Source organism: Natrix helvetica (genome assembly GCF_964273705.1).
Source record: "Natrix helvetica genome assembly, chromosome: 1".
NCBI classification, from domain to species: domain Eukaryota; kingdom Metazoa; phylum Chordata; class Lepidosauria; order Squamata; family Natricidae; genus Natrix; species Natrix helvetica.
Window position 1 is genome coordinate 80,754,008 of NC_138548.1, and position 21,202 is coordinate 80,775,209.

Below are 21,202 nucleotides of genomic sequence, written 5' to 3' on the forward strand. Positions count from 1 at the left end.
ACAGCATTCATCACAACAATTTAATTCTGATGGAGATATAATAGTGTAATGAAAGAGATTCAATCTTTGGGGTATTTTTCATTCTTCTTTAATAATTTACATGATTTGCTTGAAAATCTTAAAAAACTCCACTAGATGGCAATCTCGGCAACTGTTTCTGAACATCTTTCATAATTTCTGTACAAGTTTGTAACAATTCATGGACAAAATATTACCTTGGATTATATCCAGTGATATAATCATATGTGTACATCTCTGCTATACTGCTACTAAGTTTCTATATGAGAACTGGAGAGGAGAGGGGAAAAAGCCCCATCACATAAACTACTTGCTTAATATTTGTTGAAACCTACTGTGTTTCTCAGACCCCCCCCCCACCTCCCATTTTGCCAATGAACAAAATAGATAATAACATGAACTTGTTTATACCTTTAGAGTCATTTTGATATAGTAGTTAAGGTATCAGATTAGAAACTGGGAAACTGAATTCTATGGTAGTTCCACTTTAGACCTAAACCAGCTGGGTGACCTTAGACTAGACACACTTTCTCTCAGCCGTAGAAAGGAGGCAATGACAAACCAGTTCTGAAAAACACTTCCAGGAAAATGTCGGACTTGTCTAAGCAGTCTCCAATAATTGGAGATGGCTTCAGATTGAATGGAAGAAAAAAAACCTTGGACCCCCCCTCAAAACTTCCCTCTTTTCATCAGTTCACAATTTTTTACTTTATAAATGTAGTTGCAGGTAATAAACAACCTGTATCTACCTTTATGTAGTTTATTAAAACAAAATGATTTTTTTGTTGATTTTCATGCAGTGAAATATATTTTATGGCTATATGAAAGGGAGCTAACTTAAATGCACTTGGAAATAAAGATTATCCTATGAAATAAACACTCTACATTTAAAATTACTCTGTAAGCTAGTATTCAAAGTATCATCTATGTATGTTTCTTAGGTCTTAAGTTTCCTGATCTACATATCCAGTGAGAGATCACACAACTTCTATATTGATGGATATAATCAAAAGTACAATTATTTTCTATGTTTGGTAATAAATGTTCTACTGATGGGAAATCAGGTGATTTCATGTGTGTACTTTAAGTTGCCATTTGTTCCCCTATTGTATAGCTTCTTCTCTTTATTTTTGTATGTGGAGTCTTAACCCAAATAGTACAGTGTAGCCAATATTGGACACACTGCTATCATCTTCTAGATCAATCTGCTTGCTTCTGGTAAACAAATGGGAAGAAGGTTGGAACAGCATCTTAGTGTATGAGAGTATTTTGAAAGACAATGGTAATTTTAAACATTTTTTCATTTTATTTGAGACAATTAACGGTGTTAGCTTTTATGAGCTTCAGAGGGTGTACTTTGTAGTTAATCTTTCCAGTTTTTCAAAAGTTTGCTTGTGTTTTCTTTGAGGTCAGTCCAACATGTCATGAATATTGCAGTTGGCTTGGCTGCTGCGAGAATTAAGCGACACATCAAAGTGTTTTGTTTTGGCCCAGCAGAATTGCATTTATATTCTCATTTTCATTTTTAGTGATGTTGTAATAGTGTTTCTTTCTGTTTTAATAGATCTCGAAATTCTTTGTTAAGTTGCGTCCTGAGATCTCTGCCTTTCTTGGCTTTGGTTTCTCTTCTTAGCAAGTTCCATTATTTGTTTTGTTTTATCTATTGGTGTTTGAAAGTCCCTTTTCACATTCATCCCTAAAAGGTTTTTTTGATTTAATTCCATAGTTCCTATAGTGGCATATCAATAGTTATGTAACTATAAATAATGCTTCTATATTTAGTGGCACATCAGTAATTCAACAACTGAAATGTTCTTAAAAATTGTGGTATATGATCAGGATCATATCATGGAAACTGGTTGGCTTTGTTCTTCCTCTCTAGCTTGGAATTTATATATGAGCAGATTGTGAGTTGTTCCGTGGTCAATTTGTAGTGACATCTTTGGTGTTATAACTGAGATTCTTTATTTTTTTATACCAATAATACAATCAATCTGATTTTTGTATATCCTATCTAGTGATGTCCATGCATATAGGCACTGTTTTAGTTGTTGGGAAACTGTGTTATAATGATGAAACCATAAGATCAAGAGAAAGTGATAAGTGTTTTCTAGCTTCATTTCTGTTTCCTAAGCTATACATTTGAATTATATTTCCTCTTTATTATTTCTAACTTTGGCATTCCAGTCTCTAAACAAGTCCTTTCTCAATCGAGAGAAACAAAATCAGATTCAGCGTATCTGGCAGAGTCCTGCCACTTCTTTGTTAATACAAACTTGATGTGCAGATGGGGATTGAGCTTCCTAAAACAGCAAGTCTTGGTGTTCTCTTGCATTCATGGCTCCACCTCTTAAAGGAGCAGGTAACGGGTGTGGCCCTTGCCCAGCTTTAGTTGGTGTGCCAATACAATTGTGCCTTGAATAAGATGCACTGAGAAAAGTAATTCTTGTTATTATCAACTCCCATTTGGGATTATTGTAACTAGATCTACTATAAATGGGGTTGTCCTTGAAGACCATCTAGAAATTGCAGTAGCAATAATACTTATATGCCACTTCACATTGCTTCACAGCCCTCTCTATGCGGTTTACAGGGTCAGCATATGGCCCCCAACAATCTGGGTCCTCATTTTACCTACCTCAGAAGGATGGAAGGCTGAGTCAATCTTGAGCTGGTCAGAATTGAAATCCTGGCAGTGAGCAGTGAATTAGCCTGCAATACTGCATTCTAACCACTGTGCCACCACGGCTCATAAAATTAGACTGTTGCAAATTGTGGTGGCTTGTGTTCTTGTAGGCTAGCTTGATAACATCATATCATGCTACAGCTATGACATTGCATTCTCTATGATTTATTTTGATGTGTTATTTATGGGGCTGGTTTATTATACTGGCTGTATCTGGTAGAATATGCCTATCTGTTGCATAAAAACTGGGTTTCCATAGAATCTCTATCTATTAGGATGTTCAAATAAAATGTTCACATTCTTGTTAGGACGTACCCTCCTGTAGGAATGCTAACTCAAAGATTCTTCTGAAGACTTTTAAAGACTTGGCTACTCTGAGAGGCCCTTGAATTTTATTTTTACAGTTCTGAGATAAATGTAGGATTATGGATATTACACTGTATTAGAAGATATTCTTGCTGTTTTTTTTCTTATATAACCTTTACCATGTAACTTGCTGGCTGATTAGATGTGATATGAGTGAAGCAGCATAATAGAGCATAGCAATAAATAATGAATTTAAGGTCCATTATATTTTATTGATCAGAGGGTTGCTCTGTCATCTAAATGACCTGTCCAGCTTTATAATTCTAAAATACTTATTGATAAGTAGCATCAAGCACTTCTATAGAATATTAGACCAGAGAAAGTTGGCTTAAAGTATTCTGTATCAGCTATCCTGCAATAAAATGTGGGAACAATTTTACTGTAGAAAATTAAGTGAATTTAGTTAGTGTTTATGCATTCCTAGTGCATTCTTCAGAGAAAAATCTTCTTCGCAATGTTAACAACAGGAAATATTCTTACTGTAATTATTCAAAAGACTGTCCATCTGACAGATGTGTTTACAAGATACTATGCAACTTCCCATCTTCTTTGTATATGTCTGTGGATTCAGCAGTATTCTAGAAAATATTAATGCCTGGTCTCCATGATAGAGAATTGCTGTAACTTACCCACTGAATGCTGACTGACTCAGCTGCTTTTGTGCCCTAAAGTGAATTGCTAATATAGACTAAAAATGTCTTTTCTAAACAGCTTGCTCATCTCCAAAAGAGTATGCTGAGCCAGCACAGCCTATGAAGTATAAGGCATTCTTAACTTTGTGTAGTGAGCCAGATGATCACCAATTTCTGTGTTGGATAAAATACAGACATCTAGTTCTCTTAATAGAGAGCAGGATAGTGTTTTGATAACTGCTGCCCACACCTGACATGTTTTGGGATAGTGGGGTTTTCTGGATGATCTAGCATTGCAAAGTCTGAAAGTCTGCAGTGGAAATGAAATATACTCTTTTTTTCTTGAGTGTGTATTGATTGGCTTTTAAAATTATCATGTCTTTTATAGAGCGTTTTCTGCAGGTTTCACACATTTCTTGCTTCTAGATGAAGGAAGACAGTCTAGTCTAACTAATGTTTTTTTTTCAATCAGCCTTTTCTTTAAAGTATTTCTAAACAGAAACCTAAAAACCCAAGATCATATATAATAAAACCAAAAGCAGTCCTCCAACATACTAAAAACCATTTAATTACAGTAGCAAGCAGAATATGCTCAGGGAAAATTGGGATGTCTTTATGGATTTCTTAAAACTTCACAGAAATACAATTCAACATCTTCCACATGCCAAGCATTCCATAAATAGGGAGCATTTGTAGAAAAAGTTATCTGTCTTGTTTTAAAACAGTGGAGTTGCCTCAGACAAGGATACAGGGGAAACCTGCTCCTGATCTTAAAAAGTGGCCAAGTTGATAAAGTGAAAAGTGTTTATTGACTCCAACCCATTTAAATCTGTAAAGGTAAGAAATATTATTCTTAATTTGGTGCTGGACATTTTCAACTCAAACACCAGCTGGAGAGGTGGGCCAGAAAGGTTTCTGTGATTAAAATGTTCCATTTTATGCACATTTGGCAGTTTTAAAGTTGAATGATATCTGCTCTTCAGGTAATTTTTTAAAAAGACTGAAATTACATTGTAGTTGCAGATTATTATATTGCCTGTTGCCCAATATTGTTTCCGATATAGGAATAAAAATATTTTTATCCACAAATCAAAGTTTTTAGGGATTTTTGTTTTACAATGATGTTTCAGACATCGTAAACCAACTAGACTTATTACTTTCACATTATACAGCATAGTTTAGATTTTTAGGAAGACTGGTGAAATTGAGATGAATACCCCAGTTGAATTCATTTTTATTTGCATAGGATTTTCTCTGTAAAAGACATTTCTTTGCCCCTAACATTTAGGCCATATTCTGTATCATTGAAAATGTATTACAATATTTCTAGATTACCGAGTCCGAACAGGCAGATTATAATATAAGATTATAAAACACAAAACATTAAAACTTCTTCATCTGAAAAAGAAACAACATAATCCCTGATGTTAGAACAATTCCTCTATCATTTAGATGTCAGGTGTTTTGTGGAAGACTTGTTTTGACTGCCCTCCAAAATGCTATAAGAGATGATAATATATGTGTCTCCAGAGGTAAGGTTTTCCACACAAGAGGGTATATTATAGGAAAAATTATGTGCTTTCTCTGTCTAGTCCACCCCTCCCCCTTCTTTGGGGAAAATTCTTAGAAAGCCCCTTGGGGCTTGAAGACACTGTATGGATTGGTTCTTGCTGAAACAGACAGAGTTAGGGATACCTATGTGCCAAATCCTAAAAGGTTTTATAAGTTTATAAATACACAATTTGAATTACATTGATAGACAATGCACAAACAGCAACGCTATTGTTGTATGGCACTGCAGCTTTTTTTACTGCATCACTTCTTCAAAATCAGTCCTATTTCAATAGTCTAGCATGGTTACTAGTACCCAAATAACTGAGGAAAGGACCACAGGTTAGATATCACATATGACAATGAAAAGTGCACCAAGAGATACCTGAGATTCCCCTGTTAAACATCTGCAGAATCCGTCACTTTTGTCAAAATAACAAAAGCAGTTGTTGCAAGTTTCTCCTCTTTTGTATGTGAGTATGATGTCATGACCTATACACAAAAAGGGCACAGCTTGCAAAGTAGGACAGTGCTACTTCCATTATTTGCCCTTTCCCAGAATACTGCAGCCAGTTAGCAATCTTAAGGTTACTTGTAAGATTTTGTTTAGAGTCATAGTTTAGTTATTTAGTTGTTTAGAGTAGTTCTTCGTATCAGTTGCTCTGTAATTTTTCCATTGACCCTATCCATCATAAAATAGTCCCTAATATTGGTTCATGAATTCTATACTTCCTTGAGATGTGCAATGTGATGTAGAGACATGCATTATAAGGATATTGATAGTACTGCAGCCAAAACCTCAGGATAATTTTCCAAACTGATTTAATATAGATGTTGAAAAAGATGGAATCTTGCCTAAAGCAAGTAGCTTGCATTGTTTTGAAGATTAGACAAACATAATCTTATCAGTGTAATAAGAAGTGAGTAGTTTTGCATAAATGTGAAGTGAGCCAAAAAATTATTTAAAAAAACTATTGTAGGAAGAAGAGAATTTTGGTATCTAGGCAAAAGATGATAAGGAAATCTACCATATTTGCTGAAGAAATATTGGGGAAATGCTGTAAAGGGAAAAGCAACATGATTTGGTTTCAGATTGTGTGTTTCAGGTCTATTTAAAAGGTTTTGGTCTTATCTAAATGTTGCTTCCTTTCACAAAAGGAGACAAAAATGCTGTATTCATTAGAGGGGTTTCTAGCTATGTTCTATCCCCAAGAAATATGAACTACACATTAATAAAATTTAGGGTTAAAGTTACTTTATCCTTTGGGATTTGGATATAATTTCTCTGTCTTTTGTAAAGAGGGGTTTTCCCCCATTTTCAATATCTTTTGTCTGATATGCTTTAATGTTAGTTTAAGGAAAAGGAAAAGACTATCAATTGTCAGCTAAACTGAGATTCTATATACATCATCACTAATTGTATGCCTGGAAGTCTCTTTTAATACCTACAAAGATATGCATATTTTGGTGTAACCTTGGGCTTTCTTGAGGAAAGGCAAAGTAGAAATATATTGCAGAATTACTGCATGCTAGACACTGGCAAACAAGTGAATATAAATCTCATACTGACTGCTGCTTTTCTACACATAGGTACAAGAAGAAAAACTGTTTTAAAATGTAGCCACAGTAACTCCAGACTACCTTTTTCTATAACACATTGGATTCACAGAAATTATCAGCAAGGCATCATTTTTCTGTCAAAATGAAGTAAAACACCAAGGATAGTTGTCCTTTTAATTAACCATTAAAAAAGTTATACTTCAATTGTTGTTATTGGTAATCTGTAGTTAATGACATTGTAAGAAGAGTCCTAGATGGGTCCTTCATGCAATCACTGAAACAGGAAAACAGTTTTGCAAGGTCCCAGCGCCTCTCCCATTTTGCTGCATGTGTGTTGTAGCCTGTTTAAACTTTTGGACATGATTTTTTTTCTGCAGCTACTCAAAGCAAAAAGCTGCGGAAATATTTTTCTTGCTTTCTTGATTCCGTTGGTCTACACTTTAGCCTGGAGTCAAGATAAGGGATAGAGATTGGAAAGCAGAGGTGTGGAGTTTAGTTCTGGCATCTAATTTGGGGTGGGGGTGCGGGGAGATCAAGAAGTATGTCCCTCCCAACTTTTTTATTTTAATTGAAGAAAAGTGACATTCTGAGCAAGGGAGGGGTTTAAAACATAGGGAAGATTTGGGAAGCTCTTCCTGAAGCTGCCACTTTCACATGCAGGTGCTGGCTTCCCAAAGAGTAGCTTGAGCCAGGAGATGTTTGCAATCTCCCAATAGCCTGCTAATCAGAGCAGAAAGCTCCAAAAGCAGACACCATTTTCTAAAGGGAATTGTCAGAGTGCTGAAAATGGTGGGTGCTTCTAGGAGGAATGTGAAGCAGGCCCAAGCCCTGTAGGTCCTGTTGGGGCAGGATTGGGGGGGGGGGAGAGAGAGCTGGGGAGTGCTCTGGCATCCCTGTGGTTGGTAAGGGCGAATGACCCCAGGAAAGCTGCAGCCATCATAAATTTGAAACGGTTGTATGTAGTTTTGGGGTGTCTGTTGTAACTCTGAACATTAGTTAAGTGTCATTTCTTGAGGACTACATGTACCTGGCCATGTCTTTGATGCTATAATTGAGCTCCACCACCATCTTTTAGCAATAATATACAGGTAGTCCTTCATTATTTAGCAATCATTCAAAGTTATGAGGTTTTTTTTTTTTTAAAAAAGAGCTTTACTACCAATCACATTTACGATATTCAAGGTGTTCTACTGTCATGTGATCACCATTCACATGTGTCAGAACTACCTCCAAGAGAAGTAGTGGAGAACACAGGAGCAAAATTGCACATCACAGTCCTTATGATATCTCATTTAATGACCATATTGCTTCATTTAACAACCAAAGGAGAAATAAGATTGTAAGCCTGTTGCCGCCATGATTTTCCACTTAGCCCTTGTGGGGCATAATAATAGAATTGCTGGTCCAGTGTTGTTGCTGAGTACTAACTATAGTCAGTTTGCCTTCTATGACTTCATGTGTTGATGTCCATGTAGAGGGGTGCTGTTTTTTTATTTGAAGATAGTGTTAACTATGAAGAAATCATTGGAATGGCAGAAATGGATAAGTTGGTATTCATTTTGGTTTCCTAGGTAATTAAGATCCAGCAACATTTTTCTCTTTAATGTTTCCAACTTTGGTATTTCAGTCTTCAATGAACTTGCATATTTTCCTGTTATCGTAGAGACAGCAGCCAGACTGGGTATGCTCCGTCCATTAACCAATCGGACTGAGTCTATACCAGGGACGTGCAGTCAGGGGAGGCAGGGGAGGCGGAGCCTCACCACTCTCATCATGAAAATAAAAAAGAATTACTCCAGGAAACCGTGAAAGTGGCTGGGAGAGGCGCGCGGCTTGGTTTAGCCTCCCTGGACATCTCAGCAGCAGCCCCAAGTGTGCCGATCTCACCATTTTTTACATCGGGCGATCCTTGCAAGGGGAATGGGACCACGTGTGCAGGAAGCTCCTCAGCTCCAGCCTCAATCAGCGCAGCCGCGGTCCCCTTCATCTTGCCTCAGGAAGGAGGGGAATGGGACCACGTGTGCAGGGGAAGGGGATCGTGGCTCTGCTAATCTGAGGCTGTGCGCTGAGGAGCCTCCTGCACACGTGGTCCCATTCCCCTTGCAAGGATCCCGGGCTCGCCCGATGCAAAAAATGCCTAGGTACCATGTTTCCCCGAAAATACAACCTGTCCAGCACTCACTGACCTAGCGTTATCCTGAAAGCACCAAGTTACAGGAGCCGGGGGTGGGGGGAGCGCTCACGTTGCTTGCCGCCTTCGGAATACCGCTAGGTTGGGGAGTGCCTGCTGCCGCCGCCCGCCGCCGCCCCGCGCCGCCGCCGCCCGCTGCCGCCCCGCGCCGCCGCCGCCCGCTGCCGCCCTGCGCCGCCGCCGCCCGCTGCCGCTCCGCGCATAACTTCCAAACTCCAAAACTTTCAGCATCGGCCGTTCTAGGAGTGCTCTCTATGGTGGGCCGGCTGCTGGAAGACTCTGTCCGGAAAACTCTCTGTCCGGCAGCAGCCGGCCCACCATAGAGAGCACTCCTAGAGCGGCCGATGCTGGAAGTTTTGGAGTTTGGATGTTATGCACGGAGCGGAGCGGGGCAGCAGCGGCGGGGCGGCATGGGGCGGCGGTGGCGCGGCAGGCAGCGTGGGGCGGCGGCGGCAGCAGGCGGCGGCGGCGCGGGGTGGCAGCAGGCGGCGGCGGCGCGGGGCGGCATAGGGCAGTGGCGGCGCGGGGCGGCATAGGGCAGCGGCGGCGCGGGGCGGCATAGGGCAGCCGCGGGGCGGCGGTGGCGCGGCAGGCAGCGCGGGGCGGCGGCGGCGCGGTGCGGCATAGGGCGGCGGCGGCGCGGGGCGGCATAGGGCGGCGGCGGCGGCGCGGGGTGGCAGCGGGCGGCGGCAGCAGGCACTCCCCAACCTAGCGGTATACTGAAGGCGGCAAGCAACGTGGGCGCTCCCCCCACCCCCGGCTCCTGTAACTTGGCGCTTTCAGGATACCGCTAGGTCAGTGAGCGCGGGACAGGTTGTATTTTCGGGGAAACACGGTACCTAGGCATTTTTTACATCGGGCGAGCCCGGGATCCTTGCAAGGGGAATGGGACTACGTGTGCAGGCGGCTCCTCAGCGCACAGCCTCAGATTAGCAGAGCCGCGATCCCCTTCCCCTGCACACATGGTCCCATTCCCCTCCTTCCTGAGGCAAGATGAAGGGGACCGCGGCTGCGCTGATTGAGGCTGGAGCTGAAAAAACTTCTCCGTTTGGGCTGCGCCCCTGCGATCGGAGCAACCACGTGGTTTGATGACGTCACCAGCCTCACCAGTCATAAACGTCACCGCACGTCACTGGTCTATACTTACGATCTCATTGGGCCCTTGTGGCTCCTCCCCAGTTTCAGACTCAGTCCATCCTGGACTGGCTGTGAGAATTGATCTCTCCACCAAATTACTTAATTATATCTTTAATTGGTGAATTTTTCCAAAAAAAATTGTTGTTCCTTTAAATTGGTTCCTTAAATAATCCTTTATTTTACAAATTGGAGGTAAATTCGAAACTGATATCTAGCTGCCTCTTCTCAGCCTACGGCCGCGAGTTCACTCAGGAAGCCTGCCTTGCAATCAGATTGGCCAGCTCACGAGCTACGGCTCCACAGCTATTTCCCTGCGATGCTCCTTGATTCTGGGCACTCGGAGGGATGCGTGACTAGCCGTTTCGCACGCAGCAGTTCCAAGCGAGTCTGGTGGCCATTCTGCAGATCGCCTGGCCACACTTTGTATTGGCAGCCATTTTGCTGGTCAGAAAATCCCGTGAAGATAGCAGCGGCCATTTTGAGGCTTGGAAAAGCCTCAGAAAAAAGTCAGCCATTTTGGATGCTTTAAAAATGGTGCGAACCTTACAGCAGCCGTTTGGAGTGCCCAGCAATGCGGAACCACCCAGGTGGACCAGATCAGGAGCGCCTGGCCAGCAAACGGATGAGACCATTGCCTATCTTATTGGGGTGTTGATTTATGTTTGGGTAAATGGCTGATCCAGCTATGGATACGAATGCAGGATTAGAGGAGGCAGGGGCAGCAGGGGCAGCAGGAAGAGGCAAGCCAAAGAGGCCCCTTTCTCAGGAGTAAAGATCTCTAAAGCGACTACCAGGGCAGTGGAGTGCAGGCAGAAGGCCCTTGAGAAAGAATTTCAGAGGGCCCAAAAACAACAACATATTCTAACTGCCCAGCCCTCCCTCCGTCCGAGGATCACCAAGTGGCATCCCCAGCTCCACCTGTCTTGCCTCCCATGGGCCCTGATCCCGCCCCAGCCTATTCAGAAGGGGAATTATCTTCTTCAGAGTCCTCGTCTTTGATGGAACCTGACAACACAGGCAATTTCTTTGATGTCCCTCTCAATAGGGAGCGCACCTTTGAGCAGGCTTCCCTCCCGGTTACACATGGCTCTGCCCCCCCACACACCATGTACACCTCTCCTGCTGATATGGCAACCATCATTGCTGAAACCATTAAACAGGTCATGGCTGCTGGCCTACAACAGCAACCCCAACCTGCTCCATCACATGGCCATAAGCATAAATCTTCTACTGCGGCTCAGCAACCTGGTCTCTCTGCCCTCTACTTCTCAGACCTCAATTGGCGGGGAGCAAGATAACCTGCGGGACTCAGACCTGTCTGATGACGAGGTGGTCACCCCAGATACCCCTGCCTTTACTGGATTATTCAAAACTGATCGTTTCAAGTCCCTTCTACTTAAGGCATTACAGTTGCTAACTTACCATCTTCTGCTTCAGCTTCTACTTCATAGGATAACCAGCAAAATCAGATTAAACTGAGGGTCCCAGTACCCATTCACTGAACCCACGGTGGAAAAAGAGGTGATCCCTGTTCCTAAAATATTCCTGAATATCATCCAGAAGCAGTGGGAGTCTCCAGGCACGGGCCCACTGTCAGGGGAAGATATTTCACCCTGAACTAGATGAGGCTTAGACCGCGGCGTTTCCAAACAGCATTATCTTTAAGGTGCGAAGAAAAGAAATAAAATCCCGGAAAACATATTCTAATTAACAAAACAAACTTTAATAAAAAAATAATAAATGGAAATAAAACAAAACTAACTAATCGTTACATTTTGGTAAAAAGCAATTCTGTCTACCAGCTTCCTGGTAGAAGGACAAAGATCAAAAGGGAAGAGAAGACTCTGGAATGTGTGAAGTAATAAAAAAAGATAAGCATGCGCAGTACATCATTGTCAGATAAGACCTTATGACCTGCGCAGTAACTCTTTCAGTTTAACTATTTAGTTTCAATTCGTCAGTTCAGGCTAGCAAATAATTTAACGCAGTGACACCCACAGCCGACCAACCTTGACAAACGTCTCTACAACATTGCACCAGACCTCACCAAGTTCTTCGAGACTCCCCCAGTGGATGCACCGGTTGCAGCCCTGTCTTCACCTACTGTGTCTCTGGAGCCCCTGAGGAGGTTCTCAAGCCTGAGGAGAAAAGGTCAGATCAAACCTTAGTCAAAAACTATCAGGCTGGGGCCTGGGCTGTTAGGGCCTCTACGGCCACTTCCTTTTTCTCCAGGGTGGCCTTGATTTGGATTGAACAGCTTATTTGGTAATCCCTTAGACCTGTACCTCATGGAATCTAAAGACAAGGGCAAGGTCCTTTCATCCATCTACAAGAAACAGGACAGTTGCTCTGCTCCCTTCTATAGGAGGTCGCCCTTTCGACCAGTGGACCTTCCTTCCCCCCGTCCACAACGCCAATCCTACACTCCCAGACAGGGATCTCACCAGGACAGGTTCAGTAGAAAAACACAGCGTTTCCCCTCCAAGAAATCTTAACATGGAGGAGGCAACCTCCATTTTTCACGTAGGAAATGACTATCTTGACTCTCTTCGGATCGGAGGCCGCCTGACGTTCTTTGCCCACCACTGGGAGGAAACCACAACAGACAATTGGGTATTCAAAACTGTCAAATTTGGTCTCATGCTAGAATTCCTCTCCATCCCCCAGGAACACTTTGTGCCATGCCCGGTCTCTCGGTGTCCTCGCAAGAGGGCACTGATGGAACAGGCCATTCAGCACCTGTTGGAGATCCGAGCCATCCAACCAGTTCCGCCCCATCAGAATGTGAAGAGTTTTTATTTCCGCCTGTTTGTGGTACCGAAGAATTCCGGGGGATGGAGAGCAATTTTAGATTTAAAAACATTGAACCGCCACATTGTCTATTGGCGGTTCAAAATGCATTCTCTGCACACCATCCTCCAGGCGGTCAGGAAGGTGACTTCCTCATGTTGGTAGACTTTACCGAAGCTTACCTTCGTATCCCCATCTTCATAGACCACCGAAAATAACTCCACTTCTGCTATGGGGGGAGGCACTTCCAGTACTGAGCTCTTCGGTTCGGTCTATCCTCTGCCCCCAGAGTATTCACAAAAGTACTGGCAGCACTAGCCACCCACATCAGGTCATCCCCAGTTCGGATTCTCTGTTACCTGGACGACATCCTCTTGTTGTCCAGGTCTCTGGTTCAGGCAGAAAGAGATCTCGCCCTCACCATTCACACCTCGCGGAATCACGGGTTTGGGGTGAATCTCAAAAAGAGTCACCTCGTTCCCAGCACTCGCCTTCTCCACCTCGGGGTCTTGATAGACACCATGGCGGAGAGGGCGTTCCTATCCAACAACTGCATTCTCAGTCTGAGGGAACTTGTCAGGAAGGTGCTACGTCTACACAAGGCATCCCTTCTTCTCTCCCTTCCACATCAAAAGGCCGACTGGAGCAGCACTCCTCTCAGGGTACCCCTTCCCAGACAGGTATTACACTCTTTCAAATGGGGGCAGTCCCTGGCGATTTCGGAAGGGACCTTGTTCAGAGAGCCGTGCTGTCTCACACTTACGACAGACGCAGGTCTGACAGGATGGGGGGCACACATGCAGGGTCAGTGGTCCCTTGAAGAGAGCCAAAACAGCATAAATTGGCTAGAATTGCGGGCGGTTCGCCTCACCCTCAGACACTTCCACCACAGAGTTCAGGCCCGACACAAATTAGTCCTCACGGACAATACCACGACCCAGGCACACATAAACAGATGGGGGAGGGGGACTCGTTACTGATCCCTGATGCAGGAATCCAACCTGTTGTGACAGTGGGCGGAATCTCACCTGTCACCTCTCAGGACAGAAGACATCTCAGGGGTCTCCAACATCCAAGCAGACTGGCTGAGCAAGACAACGATAGATCAGGTGGAGTGGACCATCCATCCAAGCCTCTTCCATCAACTGAAACTACGGTTCGGCCTCCCAGTCCTAGACCTGTTTGCGACGGCAAACAACCATGTACCCAGATATTACTCGAGGTTCATGGACCCCCATGGCAGAAGGAGTAGACACTTTCAGATGCCAGTGGCCCAGGGGTCTCCTGTACGCATTTTCTCCCCTTCCCCTCATTCAGAGGGTAATTCAAAAAATGCTGGAGTAGGAGGCAGAACTGTTGCTGCTAGCGCCGACTTGGCCACGCTGGCCTTGGCATGTCGACCTAGTGACTCTTTCAATCTCCAACCCATGGCACATCCCACGGTCTCTCCTGTCTCTACACCAAGGGTCAGTTTGTCATCCCGACCCCCAGTGGCTGCAGTTAACTGCATGGTGATTGAGCAGCAAGCCTTAACAGCTGATAACATCTCCCTCGACGTCATTGCTACCATTCAGACATCACGCAGAAGCTCTACTAACTGCATTTATGATGCCACGTGGCGGACTTTTTCTCTGTGGTGGTCCAACCAGACTGTTGACCCATTTAGGGCATCCATTCCGCAGATATCGGACTTCCTGCAGAGGGGGCTTGATCATGGACCCCTAACACGCTACACCGACAGGTGGCTGCTCTGGCCTCTGTTCTGGATGGCCTGGCATCCGAACATCTGCCTTCTCACCCCTTGATCCGGAGATTTCTCCATGGAGCGTCCAACCTGCGTCCTCCTGCCATACACAGATATCCGACTTGGGACTTGCCTCGTGTCCTAGAGGATTTGACTTCCGCGCCCCTTGAACCTATGAGATCCACTTCTTTGAAACGGTTGTCCTTTAAAATGCTGTTTTTGGTGGCTGTAACCTCAGCCAGACATATTTCTGATTTGGCTGCTCTTTCAGTCAGGCATGACTTTTGCGTGTTTTCCATCCAGACTGAGTTGTCGTAAGACTGGACCCGACATTCATACCGAAGGTCAATAGCTATTTCCACCGAGGTCAGGAGTTGACCTTACCTGATTTCTGTCCGTCTCCCCGTCACAAGAGGGAGCGCAAGTGGCACACTCTTGACGTACGTCATGCCCTCAAGATCTACATCGACTGCACCGCCTCGTTCTGCCACTCAGAAGCTCTCTTCATCTCCTTTCTCCAGGCCTCCTTGGGTACCAAGGCTTCATTGTCTAGTCTGGGGCGCTGGATAAGAGCCTGTATTAAACTGTCTTATGAACTTCAATCCATGCAGGTCCCTGCAAACATTACAGCTCACTCTACACGCAGCGCTGCGACATCTGCAGCTTGGTCCACTCAAGCCACCTTGGAAGAAGTCTACCGGGCAGCCACCTGGGTGTCTCCCACAGTCTTCATACATCATTACAAGTTGGACAAGTACGCGTCGGCTGATGTGGCTTTTGGGCATAGGGTGTTACAACAAGTACTTGTGCCCTAACGGACCTTTTTTATAATTTCCCATCCTAGTGGGCAGCCCAGTCTTTGGTACGTCCCATTCTGGCTGCTGTCTCGACGATAACAGGAAAATGGGCATCGGTTCTTACCTGATACGCTCATTTTCTGGTAGAGTAGAGACAGCTGCCAGCCCCGCCCTGGTATGGGTCACGCGAGGGAATTCCTTGTGCGAAGGAGAGAGATACACTGACTATGGACTTTCACTTTTTGCTCACAATTCTCACTTAAGTCTACAGTTTTCCTTCATCTGAAACTGGGGAGGAGCCACAAGGGTCCGATGACATCATAAGTGTAGACTCAGTCCAATTGGTTAATGGACGGAGCATACCCAGCCTGGCTGCTGTCTCTACCAGAAAATGAGCGTATCAGGTAAGAACCAACACCCATTCTGTTGATTTCAAATTGAACTTGATAATAAAATTCATCAACCTCCTCTTCTGCATTGGTGATTGGAGCATAGCATTGAATGATTGCCATATTAAACAATTGTCCGCATAGTCTGACCAATCTTATTTGGTCACTGATTGTATTGTAGCGAAGTATTGTTCTTGTTGTGCCCTTTCCAACTATAAAAACAACACTTTTCCTTTTTTAAATTTTCATGTCCTGTGTAATAAACAGTGTGAGCTGACTTAAAGTGTCTTAATCCTTTTGCATCTCAATTCACTGATGCCAAAGATAAAAATTTGTAATCATTTTATTTCATATTTTATTATTCTGAGTTATTCCATGTTAATGATTCTTATATTCCATGTTCTTATATACATCTATTTTTTTCAGCTTTGGATTGCCCCCCCCCTCCCCCCTGTATGGCAACAACAAACAGAAGGCTTTAATCTAGCCGTGTACTCTTAGTACTCTTCTCCAATTTTATTTAGAATATTACCAAAAGGGTGTTGGTGATTTTAAAATAAATATTGTTTCATTTATAAGAAACATGAGCATTGTAGGTAAATTAGCATCAAAAAAGGTAGCATTTAGGATAGTGTTCCAACCAGGGTTATTTTATTATTGTGGATGTGAACTGTACTCTGTTGCATCATCTCATCCTTTGTTGCTTTTCTTGTATAAATGGCTCTGATCATGCTGAATGGCCTTTTGTGAAGGATTCTGCAATGAAAATGGATCACTATAATTATTTCAATATGACAAGTAATTCTATTTTTATTTTCTTTTATATGTATTGAAGTTTTACAGAAAGATAGGTAGAAGAAGATTCCCTAAATCTTTTCTAAGCTGAGCGCATATGCTATTAAATTATAGAATTGTGCTTAGCCTATGTTTAAATGTTCAGTATTGAAGTGATTTTTTTTTGGGTTATATTTCCCATTCTTGCAAACTCCATACAACCTTATCAGAAATGGGCAGTTGGTGCTGTTGGTATGAAAGCACAAGGGAACTCTCATGTAGAAGGTTAATGGAGTGTAATTATAAAGAAAAATGGACTGTTCACACATTCTATCTCACTATACCTGCTATGAGAGTGACAAGCACTTGATCTTTTTAAAGCCCTAGTGCAGAGGTGCCACAGTCTATAATTGTCACAGTCAAACTGTCAAACAATTGTTCTATGAGCTATTGCTGAACTTGATAGGAAAGTTTGCATTCTGCTATGTAGCATTTTTCAATAATAAAGTTTACAAAGCTCTTATATTTGCTATTCCATATTATATTACTTTTGAGACATTTTATTTCCATGATCAATGTTGGCATTCAGAAACATTTTGCTCCATCAGATGTCAAATGAAACCAATGCTTCCACTTCAAAACTACTGTTATGATTGTTCTAGCTGAGAAGAAAGCCATTCATTCTTCCAAGACACGGTGTCCATGACCTTGTAGATTAGGTATTAATGGAAACAGTAAAGTGGCAACAGTGTCACTCCTCAGGAGCTAAAGTAACAGTCGTCCCCCCCCCAATGAATACCACTGAACAGAATGTAATGCTTAATCATAAGATTAGCAGCCTTTGAGAATCAAAGCAATTTTCAAACTAGTATTCCACTGCATATTATTTATTCTCTTTGGTTTTATATAGTATATCAATAGATGAATATTATCTATTTTAACCGAGCTTTCTAATTTAGGAATGGTTTATTTATGTGGAGGGATTAGAGTTGTATTCAGTCTTGTTTAGTGCTGAAGGACTACCTTCAAAAATGGCTCTGTTGACAAAAAGTGGGCAGAATAGGATAAAAAATATGTTACGTTCTTCAAAATAAAAGATATAAATGAAAACAGTCATTAAGCGCTCAATACTGTTGGATGAACAGTTGTGTAAATAGATAAATACATTCAGATAGATCTGCTATACAACTTAGCTATTATGCCCAATTATTAATTTTCTTAGGAAATAATAATTATTCTTTGATCATTATAAATTATGGATGTGTCACCTGACTGAAGTATATTTTCTGTATCCAAAGCCAAAGCATAATTGCCTAGAGCTCAGCTTGTAGATTTAAGAAAGGTCTGAATGATCCTAAATGGAGTGGGATGAGTAGATGGCAGGATGTTATAGACTGGTGTTGTGGTGATGCTTCAGCTGGGGAAAAACTATGCTTGCCAAAACAGAAAATGATGTGATTTATAGTATATCAAAGACATATTTGAGGAAATGGATCCTAAGTAGATGGGTAAATTAAAAAATGGACTGATACGTCTGGCAAATATTAGATACAGGATTACAAAGAATGCAGTATTACCCTTTATTTATTTTGATTTGTATGACTGCTCTTTTCATTGACATGATTCTGGGTGGCCTACAAGAGAAAAACACAACCTAAACAGCATAACAACAAATATATAAACAGCAGCTTGGATAAAACTAGAAAAAAAATCAGAAACTGAAATTGTAAATACATCCTTCCCAAAAGGCAAAATATGATGTACATTTGCATTAGAAACATGTAATAGATTCAGTCAAATCCATAGGTAAATAGAATTCCTTTATTAAGAGCAATGATGCCATGAAGATTGGATGGAATGACCAAGTCTCTGTCTATGTAGTTATAGGAATTGAGTTTGACTTGAAGAATATTGTTACTGAAATATTAAAGCAGATTGTGCATTTCTGCTTGTACCCTCAAAGCTTTGAATTTCTGAATCTCATTTTGGATCCTGGGTTGCAGACTTTTTGTAGGACATCAGTACCAGCTGAACAGTATGCTTGCATTGAATTATTTATGTATTTTTATTTTACATATTTCTATCCTACTCTAGCCTTAACAGTCTATATTGAAAATAAAACCAGTTTAAACATCCAGTGTACAAATCTTCCATCAAAAGAATAGCAATAGCATTAGCCAAATAATTAAAATAAAAGTTAAAGATGGTATAATAAAATCAAGGGAAGGCTCTCCAAATCCTGCTGTTGCTAACTTCTGTATATCAACAAGGAGGGGACCATCTTTATCTCTGCCAGGAAAGTTGTTTCAAAGTGTTAGCACTGCCACAGAAGCACAATGTTTTCTGGCTTCAGTTCCTCAGACCATCTAATAATGTGGGATTAATAAGTTTTTGAGTTGATCTGATTTGTTGGGCCAATCCTAGTTGGAGTAGACAAACCTATGAATACCTAGTTGGACTATATAGTGTTGCAGACACTTATTTTATAGTACTCCGATGGTGCTGTTTTCTGGCATTAATTATATTGTTAATTGCTGAAATAGAATATGAATGTAAGCAATATCACTTTTAAAAATATGGTTTTAGAAATTCTAATAATTATAAGATTTTTATATTATAAGAATTATAAGATTTTTAATTCTAAGATAAATTAAAATCATTTAATTTCCTTGGAATAAAAGTTCAGATAGTTAAAATTCCTACTGATCTTCAATAAAATCTGTGTATATATATATATAGAGAGAGCAATAGCACTTAGACTTATATACTGTTTTCACAGTGCTTTAAAGCCCTCTCTAAGTGGTTTACAGAGTCAGCATATTGCCACCAACAATCTGGGTCCTCATTTTACCGACCTCAGAAGGATGGAAGACTGAATCAACCTTGAGCCGCTCAGGATTGAACTCGTGGCAGTGGGCAGTGATAGCTTGCAATACTGAACCACCAGGCTCATTATACATATATACATAAACACTGTATTTCTTGGATTATAGACTTGTTACATAACTACATTAATTTTATGAAGTAATTAAAGTAAACTCAACTTTTGCCTTTATGTATCTTGTCTTTTATAAATGGAAGGCAGTAGGAAGTGTATTTTGCCAAAGTTTTCCACAGAAGACAAAAAGAGCAATGCAGAGCAATATCCTTTTTTTCATGCATTTTAGATAAAGCCTACTTTAAAAAAAACTTTGAAAGTTTACAGAAATTTCAACCCTGTTTTTTATCCACAAGTTTCTTGAGGAAGAAGGCCAGGAATTGGAATTGAAACAGCATACTTGGTTTTTGTTCTTCCTAACTTCTCTTCTGATTTATTCTTTTTATTGCAACCTAGTTTGGGAATGTACAGGCCTAGCATCTCTTGAATACCGTTCTCTAGCCAGATAAACTAACATATATTCTTCTGCTGTGAATAATTAGAGTAATAGTCTGGCATGTATAATTGGCTTCTGTTCTGTTATTTTCCTTATGGTATTCTGCTTCCTGCAAATGATCCTTCTGTTCTTGCCTACACTTGCTGACACATCATTTTGTACTTCAGAAAGAAACAGTAAATAATGCAACAGTATTTGAATGCCTAAATAAAGAATATGGAATTTCATTGTCCTGAACTCTTGGCAAATGCATTTAGAACTTGAGTCAATAAAAATAAATGCCAAGGCTCTAAAAATCGCCATGTGTCTGTTGGCTTATAAGAATTACTGTAAGATAATTAAACAAAGTATTCCCATCATATAAACAAAAAATAAAGTTTGTGTGAAATGAATTATAGAACTGTAATTTATATCAGAATACCACAAATGACCTTCTAGGCATGTATGGATAACAGGCTAACAAAATGAGTGGAAATTTTAATGATACATTTTAAAAATATATTCTTCAAGCTTAAAAAGGACAGAAATAATTCCAAAAAATGTGATGCAGCCTAAAACATGTACCACTCCTATGCATGTGGAAAAGGCTTGGCGGAATAAAGATCAGGAATATCATGAATAGTTTTGATTATAGGATTGGAGGTTACCCAAACTGGGGAAGAACATTCTGTTATATTAGCAATACACAGAGCTCCCATATGCAGGAATTAGATATTATGAAAACCCAAGATTGTTGTTGCTTACAACCCTTAACTGATTTGTAATAAAAGTTTGTGAAAGGTTTGAATGATGAATGCCCTATTCAGCTCCACAATTTTGTCTGAGCTGTGAAAGAGCAATAGTTCCTGGGGGAGGGGCGTCTTCATTGAATTGCTCACAACTTCTCATTTTAGTGATATGTTATCCTTGCTTAAATTTGCTAGTTTGACATTGTTAGTAATTGTCAAAATATGAATTTGCTTTCTTTCTTTTTTATTTGGTATAAAATTTATTAATCAAATGTTTTATAGCTTATAGTGAGTTTAACAAACTGCGATAAAAATAAACAATGGAAATATCATCAGATATAAATACACATGCACACATATGTAACAATAATTTAAATGAACTAGAATGTAAAACTCATTGTTAACAAAATTTCTATTATATTAATATTAATACAAAACTGACTATTTAACATAGAACTTTAAAAC

At 41.2% G+C, this 21,202-nt stretch overlaps 1 protein-coding gene across 4 annotated transcripts in view; it reads left to right on the plus strand.

Moving 5' to 3' along the window:
- The window catches only part of PHF21A (PHD finger protein 21A), a 162,656-nt gene that overhangs the window by 110,458 nt on the left and 30,996 nt on the right, over positions 1-21,202 (plus strand). The gene's annotated exons all lie outside the window — the stretch shown is intronic.